General features: G+C 49.4%; 1 non-coding gene across 1 annotated transcript; it reads left to right on the forward strand.

Annotated features, from left to right (window-relative positions):
- The first annotated feature begins 2,298 nt into the window (after positions 1 to 2,298).
- Positions 2,299 to 2,383, forward strand: TRNAE-UUC. The gene has a single exon. It is a non-coding gene; the product is annotated as a tRNA-Glu (tRNA).
- Positions 2,384 to 16,413: the final 14,030 nt, after the last annotated feature.

The following is a 16,413-nucleotide window of genomic DNA, read 5'->3' on the forward strand; positions in this document are numbered from 1 at the left end:
AGGGGCACCTCTGTGGCTGAGGTCAGGGCCCTCCACTCTGGAATGCCGTCACCCACACTGGTGAGGAATGAGACTCGGGGACCATCGGGGTCCCGCAAAGGCCAGTGGCCCATCCCACCATGTTCCTGATGATCTGTGATGAGACTATAACCCACACATTTCTCTCAATCTTTCATTTATTTATTTATTTATTTATTTATTTAAATGTTTAGTTATTTTTGAGCCAGAGACAGAGTGAGAGAGAGAGAGAGAGAGAGAGCAAGCAGGAGAGGGGCAGAGAGAGGGAGAGACAGAATCCGAAGCAGGCTCCAGGCTCTGAGCTGTCAGCACAGAGTCCGACGCGGGGCTCGAACTCACGAACGCTGAGTTCACGACCTGAGCTGACATTGAACGCTTAACCAATAAGCCATCCAAGTGCTCCATCTCTCAATCTTTCTTTGAAAAAAGTGCACAACTCAGGGACTTTCAGGACTTTCACAACATTATGCAACCATTACCACTATCTACTTCTAAAACGTTGTCATTACCTCAAGCGGAAAGTCTGTGCCCTTTAACAGTCACTCTCTTAGTTCTGTCCCTCCCAGACCCCCAGTGCCCACCATTTTACTTTCTGTCTCTATGAACTCACCTGTTCTAGGTGCCTCCACTGAGTGGAAGCACACAGTATCTGTCCTCTCGTGTCTGGCTCTTCACTGAGCACAGCATATCCAAGGATCAGCCGTGTGGTAGCATGCATCTGTCCTTCGTTCCTTTGTAAGGCTGGATAATAGTCCATTGTGTGTCGATACCACGTTTTCTTTTTTTTTTTTTTTTTATTTCTAGGAGAGAGAGAGAGACAGCGTGAGCAGGGGAGGGTCAGAGAGAGAGGGAGTCACAGACTGAAACAGGCTCCAGGCTCTGAGCTGGCAGTCAGCACAGAGCCCGACGCGGGGCTCGAACCCACGAACCGCGAGATCACGACCTAAGCGAAAGTCGGACGCTTAACCGACTAAGCCACCCAGGCGCCCCAATACCACGTTTTCTTGATCTAGACATCTCTTGATGCATGTTTGGGTTGATTCCGTCTTTGAGCTGTCAGAAAGGCTGCAGTGAACGTTAGTATACCAGTATCTCTTTGAGCCTCTATCTTCAATTCTTTTGAGTTTATTCCTAGGACTGGAATTTGCCAAGTCATGTGGTCACTTTATGTTTAGCATTTTGAGGGACCACCAAAATTCCCTGAGTTGTATGCAAGAGCTCCGATTTCACTACATGCTTTCCCACACTTGTTTTTACTATTAGCATTGCCGTGCTAGTTGGTATGAAGTGGTATGCGACGGTGGTTCGTGTTTTGTTCTGTTTGTACTTTTTCGTTGTTTTTATTATGCACTACATTAATACAGTGCATAACCTTCTAGAAAGGATGGATGAGCATCCTTTTTATCAATCAAGAAAATACTTCCTGGGGACAGCGGGGTGGTTTGGTAGGTTAAGCGTCAAATTCCTGATTTTGGTTCAGGTCATGATCTCAGGGCTCATGAGTTCAAGCCCTGCCTCTGGGATCCTCTCTCTTAGTCTCCCCTGTTCATGCACTCCTTTGCTCTCAAAATAAATAGACATTAATAAAAGGAAAATGCTTCCTCGATTGAGTCTCCAAACGCTTTGACACATAGTAATGACTCGAGGGACGCACCTCTTTCCATCAAACTCCACTGATAGGAAAATCTGGCGAACGTTTCTTCCTTTGCCCTGTTAGTGAACGTGTGGACGCACGCTGTGGCTATGCCGCCGATCCGGGGTGGAATCTCAAACCACATCTCGCTTTTGTTGCTAAGGCCAAACCCTTCGCCACTGTGGTTTTGATTTGCACTTCTCTAACTAATTATGTTGAACATCTTTTCTTCTGTTTATTGGCCATTTGTAGATCTTCTTTGGGGTAGTGTCTATTCTGATCTTTTCTGCAGTTTTAAACTAAGTTTGTCTTTTCTTTGTTGAGTTGTAAGAGTAGTTTATATATTCTGGATATTAAACCTTTATCACATATGTGATTTGTATGCATTTTCTCCCATTCTATAGATTGTCTTTTCACTTTCTTAATAACATCTTTTGTGGGGCACCTGGGTGGCTCAGTTGGTGGAGTGTCTGCCTTTGGCTCAGGTCATGACCTCACAGTTCATGGATTTGAGCCCCGCATCAGGCTCTGTGCTGACAGCTCAGAGCCTGGAGCCTGTTTCGGATTCTCTGTCCCCCTCCCTCTGCCTCTCCCCTGCTCATGCTGTGTCAATCTCTCACCCTCAAAAAATAAATAAAATGAGGGGCGCCTGGGTGGCTTAGTTGGTTAAGCGTCTGACTTTCACTTAGATCATGATCTCGCGGTTCGTGGGTTCGAACCCCACGTCGGGCTCTGTGCTGACAGCTAGCTCAGAGCCTGGAGCCTATTTCAGATTCTGTATCTCCCTCTCTCTCTGACTCTCCCCTGCTCATGCTGTCTCTCTCTCTCTCTCTCTCCTAGAAATAAATTTAAAAAAAATATTAAATAAATAAATAAATAAAATGATAAAATATTAAAAAAATAATAATGTCCTTTGTGGTGCTTCCTCTGGCTCAGTCGGTGGGGCCTGTAGCTCTTGACTGGGGTTGTGAGTTCAAGCCCCACGTTGGATGCAGAGATTGCTTAAAAATAAAATCTTAAAAAAAACACAATGTCCTTTGATACACAAATGTTTAATTTTGATGAAGTTCAATCTAACTATATTTTTCTCTTGTTGCTTATGCCTTTGTTGTCAAATCCAATAATCTCTTGCCAAATATGACATTATGAAGGTTTCCCTCTGTATTTTCTCCTAAGAGTTTTATGGTTTTGGCATTTATATTATGGCCGCTGATCCATTTTGAGTTAATTTTTGCACATGATATAAGGTAGAGGTTCTACTTCATTCCTTTGCCTGTGGAGGTCTACTTGTCCCTCACCATTTATGGAAGAGATTGTATTTTCCCCATTGAGTGGACTGGGCATTCTTGTCAAAATCAATTGGCCATAGATATATGAGTTTATTTCTGGACTCTCAGTTTTTTTCTGTTGATCTATGTGTTTATTCTTCTTTAAAAAATTTTTTAAAATAATGTTTATTTATTTTTGCAAGAGAGACACAGCACCAGCAGGAGAGGGGCAGAGAGAGAGGGAGACACAGAATCTGAAACAGGCTCCAGACTCTGAGCTGTCAGCACAGAACCTAGCACGGGGCTTGACCTCATGAACTGTGAGATCACGACCTGAGTTGAAGTTGAACATGTAACTGACTGAGCCACCCAGGCACCCCTCTATGTGTCTATTCTTATGCCAGTACCACACTGTTTGGGTTACTGTAGCTTTGTAGTAGTTTTGAAATCAAGAAGTGCCAATTCTCTGACTTTGTTTTTCTATTTACTTATTGAAAGTATAAATGACACACAGTATCTTACTAGTTTCAGGTGTGTATCATAGTGATTTGATATTTTTATACACTACGAAATGACTCCCACAAAAAGTCAAGTTACCATCTGTCACTATATTAGGTTATTATAATATTATTGGCTATACTCCCTATGCTGTACATTCCTCAGGACTTATAACTGAAGGTTTGGGCACCGGGATCCCGTTACCTATTTTGCTCATTTTCCACCCCTTCCCTCTCTAGTAACCACCAGTTTATTTCCAGCATCTATGAGTCTGTTTCTGGTTTGTTTCATTTGTACTTTTGTTTTGTTTTTTAGATTCCACGTACAAATGAAGTCACCCAATACTTGTCTTTCTTTGTCTGACTTATTTCACATAGCATAATACCTTCACAGTCCATCCATGTCATTGCAAATGGCAAGATTTCATCCTTTTTGTGGCTGAGCAATAGTCCATATACATACATCTTCTTTATCCATTTATCTATCAATGGTTTCTTGGGCTGTTCCATATCTTGGCTATAAATAATGCAGCTTTGTTTTTCTTTTTTCAAGGTTGTTTTGGATATGTGGGGCCTTTTGAGATTCCATATGAATTTTGAGAATAGATTTCTTCATTTCGACAAAAAAAAAAATAAGAGAGAGAGAGCTGTTGAAATTTTGACAGGGCCCACATTGAATCTGCAGATCACTTTGCATAGTTTTGCCATTTTCACAACGTTAAGTCTTCCTACCCTTGAACACAGGATGCCTTTCCATTTACTTAGGGCTCCTTTAATTCCTTTCAGCAATCTCCAAAACTTTCTTGAGCCTATTTGTGTCTGTGACTTACATAACCTCTCAGGATAATGAGGGCCATATGTTTCCCTTACCCACTACATAAATTAGTGTTAAAGCCAATAGAACATGTTGTCTCTCTCAATTTTTGCAGGCATTCTTAATTTCAGTATTTTCAGTTTTGGTAAGCAAATCCCAGCGTGTGCTATTGCTAGCCTTCATGATTTCCTTGATATTATACATACATATGCCCTTGCAGCCACCATCACCACAGATTAAAAACTCTCAGTCTTGGGGTGCCTGGGTGCCTTAGTCGGTTAAACATCTGATGTTGGGTCAGGTCATGATTTCATGGTTTGTGAGTTCAGGCTCTGCATTGGGCTCTGTGCTGATAGCTCAGAGCCTGGAGCCTGCTTTAGATTCTGTATCTCCCTCTCTCTCAGCCCTTCTCTCTCTCTCTTTCAAAAATAAATAAATATTTAAAAAAAAAAAAAAAAACTCTCACCCTTGGGGAGCCTGGGAGGCTACTTTGCCCCGGGTCATGATCTTATGGTTCCTGAGTTCAAGCCCCTCATGGTGATCACGCTGTCAGCACAGAGACCACTTTGGATCCTGTCTCCCTGTCTCTCTGTCCCTCCCCTGTTCACATGGTATCTCTCAAAAATAAATAAAACATAAAAAAACAAAAAAACCTCTGGTTCTTTTTGATATCCCTTCACACAGAGCTTTGTCAACCTCCCTTCTTCTAGTTCTGGTATGTTTCTGATCCAGTAAGCAAACATATTCAACCAAGTTGTATACTGCCCAACCTGCTTTTACATCTGGGTAGGAGACACCCAAATGTCCAGGGTATTAAAGAACAGATCCATAATGTTGACCCTGTGTCTAGGTGCCATGACAAGAGGCACTGGAAACCCATGGCCTTGACCTCACAGAGTGAGGAGAGAGACCCAGTGAAGGAGAGGAGATTTCCAGCTGGTGGTTTAGGGGAGACCCCATGAAGGAGGAACCATTTAACTAAGGAGATCATAGTATGGGGTCTTAGACTCACAATTAATTGAGTGTCATCAGAAAGCAGAACTGGATTTTTATGAATGAGTTCCAAGAGGAATCTGAAACTCCTGAAATGAATGCTAGATTTGAGATGTATTAAGATATGTGCATTGTATGGGGTAGAGAAGGGAATCCATGGTTCTCATTAGATTCTCAAAAATGTAGGTCAGGCTCAACTCAAGAAAGATCCTTCCTACTGAGGGGCTGATCAGAGGGCTCATTTCTCGCTTGTTGCTAGGAAGCTCAATGTAGATGTGAAGAAATATTATTATGTACCTGGGCCAGAAGCTAATGCACTCAGAAGCTCTTAACCTAGATTCAAGGTGACTTCGTTGTCCTAAAATTGTGTATTTGTTTTATGTTTTTATTTTGGCTCATTTTTCCAGAAACAGTCAGTCATCTGATTCTTAGAGGTCATGATCCCAATAACTAAGCACGGGAGGCCTTAGAAGGCAAGTCCTCTCAGCGAGGAGATACAAGATGTTGCTGCAGAGGGAGAGAGAGAGAGAGATGGTGCAAAGGAGGAGGCCCAGGTGGGGCAGAGAACAGGAGGCTCTAGATATCAGAGAGCAGTGCTACATCCCTCGGCTGCTGAATGACCAGGTGCAGAAACCCTGAAATTGAGGGAGGGAGAGAAGAGAAAGAATTCAAACCGGGGACCCTCAGAGTCGACTTCCAAAGCTCCGTGCAAAAGCTTACTTCTGGGGGCCTGGCCTGATTTCCCGGGCTTGTCCACATCGCCGGTCCCTGAGCCACGAACTTCTGCTCTCCCCCCAGACCAAGGCACTCTCCAGAGCTACAGGGAGTGTGCCGGGCCTGGCATGCAACAGATGTCTGGGCTCCCTACCCTTCCCCAAAGGGCGGCCCCCTCATTCTCAGAGGGTGACGCTCTGGAAGACCAGGCCTCCCCCTCAGTCACACGGGCCTCGTGTGGTGGCAGTCTCCTCTGGGCGTATTCAAAAGATAAGCTGTGCTGAGCGGTCTTCCTCTCCTAACTGTGGTCACAACGACACACAGACAGAGGTCCCCAGAACTCAGGTGGCCCTGACCTTCCAAACACACCCACGTTGGGACGCCATGGGCCTGGGATGGCAGGCCCCCCATTTGCTCACCCTGTGGGCTGTTCGTTGCCAGAGCAGGATCATGGGATGGCCCGAGAGGGGGCACAGAGCATTTGGTGAGGTTCGTGGCCAAGACTTCCCTTTTCGCACCGTCCCAAGCGGCCCTGGTCCTGGCGGCAGGAGCAGGCACAAGCGTGGGGGTGCCCAGCGCCTCACAGAGGAAGGTCTTCTTTGGGCGCAGGGGCCCTGGCCAGGGACTCCAGAGCACGCAGCTGCTTCTGACGTTTCCAGACCAGCCGGGACCTCTGCTACCCAAAGAAACAGCCATTTCCATTTCGACCCACTTGACTGGAGACCCCGGCAGTTCGCACCCGATGAGCAGCGGGCTGCTGGAATCAGACGCCAAGTGCATCATCGTGTTTTCTGGTACACAAGCCAGCCTTCTGTCTCTCCTCTGCTCTTCCACGGTGGCATCTGTTGGCCGCTGAGTCACACAGCAGGTGACGTGCAGCCCACTCCATATGTGCAAGCTCCGTGGCCATTCGCAGCCTGTGGTTCCCCCATGAGTCAGTAGAATTGGGACATCACTGAGCAGATGTTAACGGAGGTAACACAACGGTCACAGGGTGTGGGCCAAGGATGAGTTCTGAACCTTCGAAGGGGAGAACTGCACTCAAGTCTATTTTGAATAAGCTGAGTCACGGCTGCTTCAGGGGCACCGCTCAGCTGCAGACACCAACCAACGGCAAACCCAACCCCTGGGGCATTTTGGTGCAAATTCGGAAGTTTCTATAAAGTGATGCTATTTCGAGGAGAATGAAAACATTTCTTTCTGATGACAACGTGGAATTGTCTGTACAACTTCACACATGAAAATGCAGAACAATTACTTTCTTCCTAGCGCTTAAGTAACAGACAGTGGTTCATATATTTAAAATCTTAAATCAAGTTCCAAATGTATCATTTTTTTTTTTTTTTTTTTTTTTTTTTTTACAAACTCAGTACAGAAGGAGGAGGGTACAGGAGAATGGGGAAAACCCAGGGTTTTATAATTCGCTGTAAGGTGATCAAGCCATCTATTCCCTCACTGTCTATAAGGGACTCTTGCAGTTTGGTTGGTTGGTTGGTTGGTTTTGGGTAGAGTGTCTTTCTGAAATCTCAGGAGTCAAATTAGGCCTTTCTGTTCTCTGAAGCATCTTTGTTTGTTTGGGGTGGGTCTCCTCAGCCATGCAGAGTCCTCTCAAGTCCTGTGCAGCTGGCTGGGTTGTGTAGACACATGGAGTGAGGGCTCCGTGGAGGCTGTTGGTATGATTTACGAGGCTCTACCCCAGTGCGGGAGGCTGACTCACAGCCCCAGAGATATGAGTTTGGGGTGGAAGGTGGGCTCACTTCAAGTTGTGCAGGCTGAGCTTCCCCCACACCCATCCAGTGCCCAGATGGGAGGCCCCACTCAGGGATTAAGACACTCAGAATCCTGAGGAGACCCCTGGGGGAGCACCCTTGAACCTCACTGGTGGCTGGAGAAGTTGAGGAGCAGAGAAACCAGGAAGATGCTTCTGTCCTCAGACCTCCTTGCATGGGGTCCTCGCTGCAGCCTTCAGGGTGCAACTCCGAGATATGGCCCCCTCCTTTCTGGTTCATGGGACACACCGTCCTTGGACCCTCTGTCTCCCAGACACTTAACTCATCCTTGGATCTGCTGACATTTCTCTCCTCTCCTCCCCACAAGCTTGTCTGACGTGACTCCGTGTGCGGTGGGCTTGTTGAGGAAAGGAGGGCAGGTGAATGGGCCAGAATCACTCCCGGCTTCGACAAATCTCACCTCTGCCCAGGTCTTTGCCCTCCGCCCTCCACAGACCCCTTTACGGAGTGCCTCGCCAAAATGCTCTTGTCTTCCTTCACTCTGCCAACATGGGAACGTGGAGCATCCTAGACCACCAGTGTCATGGAAGATGGCTCCTGAGGCTTCTCACTTGGCCAACTTCCCATGGCCTCCCTGGTGGTCAGGTCTTACTTTATGAGGCCCTAAGCCGGACAGCAGTGAAAGCAGAACTCTTAATCACGGCCTTGGCCTTGCCTCTTACCCTGATCCATGTCTCATTCCCCTCTGTCCTGTTCTCTATCCTGCCAGATTTCTTTAAAAAAAAATTTTTTTAACGTTTATTTACTTCTTTAGAGACAGATACAGAGCATAAGCAGGGGAGGGGCAGAGAAAGAGGGAGATGCAGAATCCGAAGTAGGCTCCAGGCTCTGAGCTGTCAGCCCAGATCCTGATGTGGGGCTCGAACTCACTAACCGGGAGATCATGACCTGAGCCAAAGTCGGACACTTAACGAGCTGAGCCACCCAGGCGCCCCTAACCTCCCACCCCACCCGCCCCCCCCTTTTCCCTCCCCGCCCTCTCTTTCTTGCCCCAGAACATGAAGAGAACCAGAGAGCAAGCCCCCATACTCCTGGTTCCCCCTTTACTGTTGTCGGTCAGGGTAGATGCTGGACCTTTCACCGAGGCAGGACTCAACAGTGAAGTGATGTGGTACATGGTCTTTGTCACAGCCCCTGGCCTCCACCTCCTATCCCTGGGGACATCTTTCAGCTCCCTCCCTCATTCTGAGCAACATCCTGTGATTGACCTTCCAACCCTTGGAGCAGCATGGCAGCCCAGCCCCCCTTCCACACCGCATGGATGGAATTTCCAAGGCCCTTCAGGCTAGGTGGCCTCCCTCCCAGCCCCCCAGCACAAGGATGTTCCCCTGGAGCGTTCAGTCACATAAATTCTTCCAGGAATTTGTTGCCAGGAAAGAAAAATTCCCTGAAGAATATTTTCTTTTATTAGACAATAAGAGCTGCATACCACACTGTTTTCCTTTTTTTTCCCCCTTTCCTTTCCTTACCGGGAAGTTAGAGCTACACTGGTGCTGATTATGCAGGCAATCGTCAGCCCTCTTTCTGTCCCCTTGTTACAGCCACTTGTCTAGCGCATTCTGGGTGTGTAGCCCCGTGTGGACATCATGAATGGGGTGCAGGCTCCGGTAACTGTGCAGGAAGGTCGTCTGGGCGGCCCTGTGGTCTTGACACACCGCCCTCACCCTGCCCCCCTCGTTGGGCCCTGGAGTCTCTCCCAGCACAGAGTCCCCTCCGTGTATTGGATTTGGGGACCTGCGCTCCCCAGGCTCCGGCTTCAGGGTCACGGTGCCACCCAGGACGATCCCTGGCCTCCTTCCCTTCATGAAATTGGAGCTTCTCAAAGAAAAAGAAGGCATTTTGCCTGGACAAAGATGTCTTGAAGCCTGGGGAGGTCCTGGCCAGGGGGGCAGGTTTCCCCCTCTGCTCTCAGTCCCCATTTTGCACCCCATCTGGGGCAGCCCAAAGGCAGAAGGTGAGGAAGGGGGAATTTTGGTCTCGCAGGTGAAGGAAAGGGCTGGTGGCAATGAGAGAGGCCAGCAAGTGTGACAGCACATCAGCAGGTACAACCGTCCCTGGAGAAGGTTCTTACTCCATCCCGGGACACGCCTTCCTCCCAGCCCGTCATGGTGGGGCTGGCAATGTGTGTGGACAGGCTCCCCTCACCAGGGCCCCCAGGGTTTGGAGGTATTTCTGCAACTTCCTTCTGTCTTCCCAGGCTTCTAAACAGTACAATAAGCCAGATGAACACTTGCAGTCAGCAGGGAACTATTTCTTTGAGTTTGGTAGCTGAGCCCTTCACTGAGCCCCAGTGCGGACCACAGGCCCTTTGGTCCTCGGGGAGAAAAGCGGTTTCTTGTAAGCTTTGATTATTTTATCCAGCAGGACTCTGTCCAGTTGTGGTGGAGGAGGTTTCACCTTAAATGCTAACTTGTGTCCTGACGTTAAACCGCCCCATCTTTTCTCCCATATACACACCCCGGGGGAGACAGAGATGTAAAAATCATTTAAAAGTCACCGTGAGCATGGCATTGACCCACTAACGCGGCTAGAAAGGGGCTGCAAAGCGGACAACCCGCACCGTGGCTTCCAGCAGCTCCACCAGGCACAGGAGTGGACGGACACCAAGGTGTCCGGGGCCCCAGATATCACGCCATCTCACTGGTTTGCTGGGTGGGAGTATGAGTGGAGCAGAGTCATCCTTTATCCCAGATTTGGCGTCAGACCTGCTCCTGGGATTAAAGCCTCCATTGTCTGCCATCCTGGGTCTCTGCCGCACCACCTGCCAGTCGGTCCCCGGCCAGCTACGCAGAAAGGCAGGCTCGGCGTCAGGTCACCCAATGGGCCAGCATCTGAAATGGCCTAATAAAGAAACCTGGGTGTGGAGGTTGGCATGCACACATTTGCTGAGCACGCTGGCTCTCTCTGCCTGGGAGCCGATGGGGTAGCCACCCCCCCCGCCCCCTGCCAGCCCCTGGCCCCTGGCAGTGGGGGAAGAGATTTGAAAGGTACAAGAGGCAGTGAGTGCCCTGTATGCCATCATCACACCAAGAGAGAACTCCAAGCCCAAGGGAAGGGCTAAGAAGTGGCTCATGGCTCTTCTTGGCTTATCTGTCTTTCTGGGGACACTTCTGCCCTAATTTGAGACCAGCATCTGGGATGAGGCCTGCCTCCTCTGGGATGGTTTCTGCCCTTATTCCCTCCCTCCGAAATACCTTCAGATCCTTGCAGAAGCCTGGTGCCCCTTGCTCTAGGCCTCTGCTCAAGCAGGGATTCATTGCCTTCCATCTTGGCCTATGTGTTAGGCAGGGGTCTTCAGAGAAACAGAACTAAAAGGATATTTATTATTATTGGACTTGGTGTAAGTTCCAGTCTGTGTTCGAAAGCCCAGGAACCATGAGCGACGTCTGAGGGCAAGAGAAGATAGAGGTCAGCTCAAGCAGAGAGAGAATGAATTCACCTTTTTCTGCTTTTTTTATTCTACCTGGGGACCCACTGGGCAGGTAGGGGTGGGTGGGTGGTGCCTGGGCCCACCAGGGAGGGCCATCTGCTCTACTCAGCCCACCGATGCAAATGCTAACATCTTCCAGAAACACGCTGGCAGACACATCCCGACATGATGTTTCCACCAGTTACCTGGACACCCCTTAGCCTAGTCAAGTTGACACCTGAAATTAACCATCCTGGCCTGTCTACTCCTTCGTCTTTCCCATCCCAGTCTGGAGATTCTCCTGTCCCTCCAAGACTGGGTTGGGACCTCTTCAGTGCTCCCACAACCCTTGTCCCCCTCTCTGGTCCCATCACTGCGTATTGCTATGCCTCTTCTGGGTCCTCCCCCCGGCAGAGACAGGCTCGGTATGAGTCATTGATAAATCCACAATGCCCCTCCCACAGTCTGGCAATAGCAGACTCCTCAGAATACTCCATGCATGAAAGTGCCCTAGGTTTACTGAATTTGAGCCTCTGATTGGACTGAATCAATAGTTCAATTCAGAGCAGCTGGAAGGCAGGGTCCCGCACCATGTGGGGTATGGGTCCTCCAAACCCAGGGACCTGGTCAGTTCTATCACTTGGGGCACTTCTGCAGTGAAGGAGAGGGTCTGTTTCAGCAAGACCGCTCAGGTTTTAGGAAAACTATATAGGAAAACTATAAACAGGTGGGCAGAATATGATGGACTCTTTGATATTTCCAGGTTGGAGTTGCCTAGGTCAGAACACGCAGGTGACCCCCACTCCACCATCTCCATGAGGGAAAACCATCTGGGCACCTCTGCTCCTCCACCTGCCCAAAGGCAGACCATCCAGGCATCCCAGACTCTGCCGTCTCTATGGACCTCTGGAGTTTGGCTCACCCTGGTTCCCAGCACCCAGTGTAATCGCTGATCCAGGGTAGCTGCTCAACAATTGTTGACTGAGTGAGAGAAGAAGAGAGTTCGTGGACAAAGAAATCTTTTCCTGGAAAACTGATAACATAGCCCCTGCTGTGTATCTGCAGACCCTCCACATTCAGATTAGAAAACACAAACAAACGAACCCCAAACTCTCCTTTAATATATTTAAAGGTGATTTCCCACTAGTAGCATCCCCTCTCCCACATGAAGACACAGACGCACTGAATGGGATCTTCACCTAATGCACATCAGGATGTGAAGGGTCCGTGTGACGGAGCACTTACACCCGACAATGAGACTGAGCCACATCCTCAGGTGGTGACAAAGATAGAGCTGAACAACATGGAAAGAACAAAGCAGATGGCCGAATGACTCCATTCACCATTAATGTATAAAGCTGGTTAAACGGTGGGGCAGGGGGGTGGGCTCAAGCTGCATCTTCTTTAAAAAGATCTGGGGACACCTGGGTGGCTCAGTCAGTTGAGCATTGGACTTCGGCTCAGGTCACAATCTCGTGGTTCATGGGTTTGAGCCTTGCATCAGGCTCATTCTGTCAGTGCAGAGCCTGCTTCAGAGCCTCTGTCCCACGCTCTTTGCCCCTCCCCCCTCTCAAAAGTAATAAAAACATTAAAAAAGAAAAAATAAAAGAAAAAGACCTGAAGCCATTTACAGAAAATGTTATCATTCACTGAGTGTGAAATAGTGTCACTACTGGGTGGATTTGTTATGTGACTCTCTGCAGCTTTTTTGGAAGAAACAATGTTCTCCCTTTCTCAGAAATAATTTAGGAACCAAGTGGTTACCCACTTAGCATTTCCTGTAGATCTTAGCAGAATTAGTTAGCGTTACTTTACCAAGATGGTATAGAAATAGTACTTGGGACTGGGGCCCCTGGGTGGCTCAGTCGGTTAAGGGTCCGACTTCAGCACAGGTCGTGATCTTGCGGTTTGTTAGTTCGAGCCCTGCATTGGACTCTGTTCTGCTAGCTCAGAGCCTGGAGCCCACTTCAGGTTCTGTGTCTCCTACTTCTGTTTCTCCCCTGCTTGTTCTCGGTCTTTCTTTCTCTCAAAAATAAATAAAGATAAAAAAAAAAAAAAGAAATCGTACTTGGGAACAAGGATTCCTCTTTGAATTAACTTCTGCCAGTTTTCTGACTCCCCGTTCAGCCTCCTTTGCCCCAGGCTGCCCCCTAACCAATCAATGCAGGTCAGTGTCTCCTACCTGCCTTCCCCCTCGCGTCTTCCTCAGACATCTGAGGCCCCCAGCCATGTCCAGATATCGAGCAAATCTTTCACTTAATGATGACAAGTGAGATGTCTATGCACCAGAAGGTTCTGGGTCTCAAACTTCAAGCAGCCTTGGAATCACCAGGAGCTTATTAAAGCAGATTCCCGGGCCCTGCCTCCAGAGTTTCTGATTCAGCAGGTCTGGGATGGAACTCAGGAATTTGCATTTCTGACAAGTTCTCCTGTGAGGCTGAGACTGCCAGCCCAGGGGTCACACTCTGAGAAGCACTGTACTGGAAAGTGCTGGAACATCATCACACCTCTGCCTTACTTGACGCCGCCCACACCCGCGAGAGGGAATGGCACAGCTCCTGCGAGCCTGGCCTCTCTCTTCCTGGTGCCCTCTGCCCGCCCCCAAATGTCATTGCAACAATCGCAGGCATCCAATTTTGTCTTCCTCCTGCTCAGCATCAAACAGACTTTTTAAAACATTTATTATTTTTGAGAGAGAGAGAGACAGAGACAGAGTGCGAGTGGGGGAAGGGCAGAGAGAGAGGAAGACACAGAATCTGTGCTGAGCTGTCAGCACAGAGCCCAACTCAGAGCTCGAGCCCACGAACCGTGAGATTATAACCTACGCTGAAGTCGGACGTTTAACCGACGGAGCCACCCAGGCGCCCCTCAGCATAGTACAAATTTCATCATGCTGATTTCCATTTGGTCTGAACCAACCAATCCAACTTTCGACTGGAAGAGAATATTCAACATTAAATAAACATTGCCATGTGAAGAATGAAGAGAAGAACAGGAAGGAGCATGAAACGCCTAAGAAGTGATAAGAAATGAAGGAAGAAAAGCAGTGAGGATTCAAGAAACAAGAAGGGAGCCAACATTTTCCATTCCTGCTGCTATGAACAGACTCGGGAACTAGCTAGATGTCCGGCTTCTCAGCAGCAGAGAAAGAACAGCAGGACCATTGTTCATGGCTGTATGCAAATAATGATCTCTAACAACAGAAAATTCATCGGCGTCAGAGGGGATCATTTATGGCTGGCAGGAATTCTCCCTTTTGAGTTCTGTTGTGACCATCTCTTGAGAGGCCATCAGATGTCCTCGGGACTGTCCACACTGTCCTGGAGACCCATACCTCCTGAGGGAGGCGCCATAGCCATCTGGGACACAGGGCCTGTCCCCTGAGGACACCCGTGGGAAGCAGGATGACAAGGTGAATACACACTTCCCTCCTGGGGGGCCTGGGGCTTAAACACATCCATCCTTAGGCCAGGAAGCCAATCTGTGGCAAACAGGATAAGGGTGGGTGTGGGGAGTTGGGTGGGGAGCCTGGGACCCTCACAGAGGTCAGAGCTGAGAGGGAGGGGGGGGAGCTGTCCGCTCCAGGACCCCCAACCCCACTCCTCCCAGCCCTCAACGGGCATGGGAACCACCTGGGCCCACCTCCCACAGATTCTCATGTAACAGGCCTGGAATGGAGTCTGGCTGACAAAAATTCCCCCGGCTGGTTGTAAAGGGCAGGCTCCAGCCTCCCTGACCTAGAGTCAAGTTCAGACCACCACTCTCCTTGCTTTTTTTTTTAATTTTTTAAATGTTTTATTTATTTTTGAGAGAGAGAGAGAGAGAGAGAGAGAGAGCGTGAGCAGGGGAGAGTCAGAGAGAGAGGGAGTCATAGAATCCAAAGACAGGCTCCAGGCTCTGAGCTGGCTGTCAGCACAGAGCCCAACACGGGGCTTGAACGCACGAACCCTGAGATCATAACCTGAGCTGAAGTCAGACGCCTAACCGACTGAGCCATCCAGGCGCCCCCCCCCCCGCCCCCCCACTCTCCTTCTGCAGGAGAGGAAACTGAGCTTCGGAGAAACCAAGTGACTTGCCCAGGGTCACATAATAAGTGACTTAGCAGAAGATAGATGGGAATTCCCATCTCCATAAGACAGTTTCACATGTGGAGAAAAGAAGCTCTCTCGCTTCTGAGGTGAGAAGCAATTGAATATTCTCTCCCCATTGGTTTTCACTGTCATCTATGGACTAAACCTCAGGGCCAGGCAGAAATGGAATCCAGCTCTCACACACGGATTTCCCTGTGGGGCCCTGTCCACACGCTGCTGAAATGAGCCTGGAAGGTTCTTATCCTGCCAAACAGGCTCCTGGGAGGCCTAACTATTGAGTCCTCCGCGACAGCCTGCCTGTGTCTGCCCTGAGGTGGCGCACAGGCCACGAGCCTCCTCTCATTGTTTCTGTACTCTCAGGGAGGGAGCTTGTCACGTCAGGCTGGGGCACAGCAAGTTTGGCATATGGTGCCCACGGAGGGGCATAAGCTAGACTAAAAAATGAATCAGTAACGGAACAATATTTCAGGGCAGCTGCGGTTTCTGAGGGTCCACCCTGTCAGGCACTGAGACCTGCAACTGGACCTCTCATGGAAACCCTCCCGGGCAGACGTGGAAATGAGCCAGCGCAGGCCTCGCCGGGAGCAGTGGTGTGTGGGACAAAGCAGGGAGCCAGACGGCCAGGACTCGGCTGCCCTCAACTTGCTGACTGTGCTGAGCCAGAGCGGGGCCAGAGCGGGCTGGGAGAACTCCCTCGGTGCCAGGAAGTGAGGCAGACCCTCCAAGCGTGGCGGGTCCCATTTCTGCCATCTCGCCAGGTGACCCTCACGTCTTAGGAGGTGAGGTGACTGGGCACCTGGGGTGTCCGCTGTCCCCTCGGAGCTACCCCAGCAACTGGAAAGGAAGGGAGGCCAACTGGAAAGGGTGGAATGCCAGCTGGTCGAGGCCTTAGTTTTTGCAGGTCTACACAGGCATTGGTGTGGGGATTGAATGCAATCGCAAGCGTCAGGTTCCCGGGATGGCACTCCGCGTGTTGGAAGTGCTCCGGGCGGGTCAGCCGTTGCCGGCGGTGCTGGTTTTGTGATGAGTCCGGCAAGGCCTTTCCTACCTGTACCCTCTTGTTAAAGAAATCACACAGAACCCTCCACGCAAACACACAAATGTAGCAGGTGAAAGCAAGTCAGACACCTGAACTGTCACTTGCACTAAAATGGAGCCTTGTCACACTCACGGGGACTTTGCCATC

This window comes from Hyaena hyaena, unplaced genomic scaffold (assembly GCF_003009895.1).
Source record: "Hyaena hyaena isolate Hyena2069 unplaced genomic scaffold, ASM300989v1 scaffold_57, whole genome shotgun sequence".
In the NCBI taxonomy this organism is placed as follows: Eukaryota; Metazoa; Chordata; class Mammalia; order Carnivora; family Hyaenidae; genus Hyaena; species Hyaena hyaena.